The following is a 3,389-nucleotide window of genomic DNA, read 5'->3' as shown; positions in this document are numbered from 1 at the left end:
TTGGTCATCTTTTTTTTAAATTTTATTTTTAAACTTTACACTATTGTATTGGTTTTGCCAAATATCGAAATGAATCCACCACAGGTATACATGTGTTCCCCATCCTGAACCCTCCTCCCTCCTCCCTACCCATACCATCCCTCTGGGTCGTCCCAGTGCACCAGCCCCAAGCATCCAGTATCGTGCATCAAACCTGGACTGGCGACTCATTCCATATATGATATTATACATATTTCAATGTCATTCTCCCAAATCATCCCACCCTCTCCCTCTCCCACAGAGTCCAAAAGACTGTTCTATACATCAGTGTCTCTTTTGCTATCTCATATACAGGGTTATTGTTACTGTCTTTCTAAATTCCATATATATGCGTTAGTATACTGCATTGGTGTTTTTCTTTCTGGCTTACTTCACTCTGTATAATAGGCTCCAGTTTCATCCACCTCATTAGAACTGATTCAAATGTATTCTTTTTAATGGCTGAGTAATACTCCATTGTGTGTAACGCTTCACGAATTTGCATGTCATCCTTGTGCGGGGGCCATGCTAATCTTCTCTGTATCGTTCCAATTTTAGTATATGTGCTGCCAAAGCGAGCACTAGTTTTGCTTTCCAGTTTGGCCTTTAGTTAGTTTTGTTCTTAACTGGTAAATATAATTTTTGATTTCCTTTGTTCACCGGGTCAGTCTACTGTACTTTATTTTTGTTGGAGTGTTTTCACTTTGCTCATGGGCATATATGTATATGTGTATATTTCATTATTTTAATTATTATTTGCCTGATTTTGTAACTGCTGTTTGTCTGGATTCATCTTTGATTTCTCATTTATGGGTATTTGTTTTATTCTCACTTAATGCCATAAAAAACCACCTGTGGAATCTTTGTTCCTGACCAGAGATCAAGCCCTGAGTCTTTGGAGTGGGAGCACTGACTCTAAGACCCTAGACTGCCAGGGAACTAACTCTAGGGGAAATCAAATAGTGAGAACTCATACAAAGGAAACCACTTGAATATAAGACCCAGCATGGTGTCACCCAACCACGGGGAGCACCCTGTGCAGGGCGCCTCATCTAAACAACAAACAAAACAAAAACACAAACCCGATCATCAGCAGACAGGATTACCACCTCACTCAGCCTTGCCCATCAGAGGAAAAGCAAACAAACAAACAAAAACTCAGCACAAATCTCACCCTATAAGAAGCTTACACAAACCACTGGACCAACCTTAGGAGGGCAGAAACCAAAAGGAAGAAAGAATTCAACCTTGAAGCCTGGAAAAAGGAGACTTCAAACACAATAAGTTAAAAAAAAAAAAAGAAAAGGCAGAAAAATATTACACAAATGAAGAAACAAACTAGAAACACAGAAGTCCAAATAAACGAAGAGGAAATAGGCAAATTACCTGAAAAAGAATTCAGAATAATGATGGTAAAGGTGATAAAAAAAAAAAAAAAAAACCTTGAAAACAAAATGGAGAAAATGTAAGAATCAATTAACAAAGACCTAGAAGAATTAAAGAATAAACATACAGAGACAAACAACACAATTATTGAAATTAAAAATGCTATAGAAGGAATCAATAGCAGAATATCTGAAGCAGAAGAACAAATCAGTGAGCAGGAAGATAAAATGGTGGAAATAACTTCTGAAGAGCAGAATAAAGTAAAAAGAATGAAAAGAACTGAGGATAGTTTCAGAGACCTCTGGGACAATATCAAAAGTCCCAGAAGAAGAAGAGAAAAAGAAAGGGTATGAGAAAATTTTTGAAAAGATTATAGTTGAAAATTTCCCAACATGGAAAAGGAAATAGTCAATCAAGTCCAAGAGGCAGAAAGAGCCCTGTATAGGATAAACCCGAGGAGAAACATGCCAAGACACTAACCAAACTAACTAAGATTAAACACAAAGAAAGAATATTAAAAGCATCAACGGAGAAGCAACAAGTAACATACAAGGGAAACCCCATATGCTTAACAGCTGATCTTTCAGCAGAAACTCTGCAGGCCAGAAGGGAATGGCAGGATATGTTTAAAGTACTGAAAGGGAAAAATCTACAAACAAGATTACCGTGCCTGGCAAAGATCTCATTCAAAACTGATGGAGTAGTAAAAACCTTTTCAGACAAGCAAAAGTTAAGAGAATTCAGTGCCACCAAGCCAGATTTACAACAAATGTTAAAGGGACTTATATAGTCAAGAAATACAAGAGAAGAAAATATCTAAAATATCAACCTTAAACAATCAAGAAAATGGCAATAGAAGCATATATATCAATAATTAATTTAAATATAAGTGGATTAAATGCTCCAACCAAAAGACACAGACTGGCTGAATGGATACAACACCAAGACCCATATATATGCTGCCTACAAGAAACTTCAGACCTAAAGACACATATAGACTGAGAGTGAGGGGATGGAAAAATATTTTCCATGCAAATGGGAAGCAAAAGAAAGCTGGAGTAGCAATCCTCATATCAGACAAAATAGATCTTAAAATAAAGAAGATTACAAGAGTTAAGAAAGGATACTACATAATGATCAAGGGATCAATCCAAGAGGAAGACATAACAATTGTAAATATCTATTCACCCAACATAGGAACACCTCAATACATAAGACAAACACTAACAGACATAAAAGGATAAATTAAAAGTAGCACAATAATAATAGGAGACTTTAACACCCCGCTCACACCAATGGACAGATCAGCAAAACAGAAAATTAATAAGGAAACAGAAGTCTTAAATGATACATTAGATGAGATGGATCTCAGTGATATCTTCAGGACATTCCATCCAAATGCAGAAGAATACACCTTCTTCTCAAGTGCACATGGAACATTCTCAAGTGCACATGGAACATTCTCCAAGATAGATCACATCTTGAGTCACAAATCAAAGCTCAGTAAATTTAAGAAAATTGAAATCATATCAAGCATCTTCTCTGACCACAATGCTATAAGACTAGATATCAATTACAAGAAAAAGACTGTAAGAAACACAATTACATGGAGATTAAACAGTTCAGTTCAGTTCAGTCACTCAGTCGTGTCCGACTCTTTGTGACCCCATGAATTGCAGCACACCAGGCCTCCCTGTCCATCACCAACTCCCGGAGTTCACTCAGACTCACGTCCATCGAGTCAGTGATGCCATCCAGCCATCTCATCCTCTGTCGTCCCCTTCTCCTCCTGCCCCCAATCCCTCCCAGCATCAGACTCTTTTCCAATGAGTCAACTCTTTGCATGAGGTGGCCAAAGTACTGGAGTTTCAGCTTTAGCATCATTCCTTCCAAAGAAATCCCAGGGCTGATCTCCTTCAGGATGGACTGGTTGGATCTCCTTGCAGGCCAAGGGACTCTCAAGAGTCTTCTCCAACACCACAGTT

The 3,389-nt window shown here is 37.9% G+C and overlaps 1 non-coding gene across 1 annotated transcript; it reads right to left on the bottom strand.

Moving 5' to 3' along the window:
- Positions 1-493: 493 nt before the first annotated feature.
- On the bottom strand, positions 494-600 carry LOC139185051 (U6 spliceosomal RNA). Its single transcript, XR_011568636.1, has one exon. It is a non-coding gene; the product is annotated as a U6 spliceosomal RNA (small nuclear RNA).
- Between the last annotated feature and the right edge of the window lie 2,789 nt (positions 601-3,389).

Source organism: Bos indicus, chromosome 9, assembly GCF_029378745.1.
Source record: "Bos indicus isolate NIAB-ARS_2022 breed Sahiwal x Tharparkar chromosome 9, NIAB-ARS_B.indTharparkar_mat_pri_1.0, whole genome shotgun sequence".
Lineage (NCBI taxonomy): Eukaryota > Metazoa > Chordata > Mammalia > Artiodactyla > Bovidae > Bos > Bos indicus.
The sequence above is the reverse complement of the archived record's forward strand: the minus strand, read 5'-3'. Positions and strand labels throughout refer to the sequence as shown.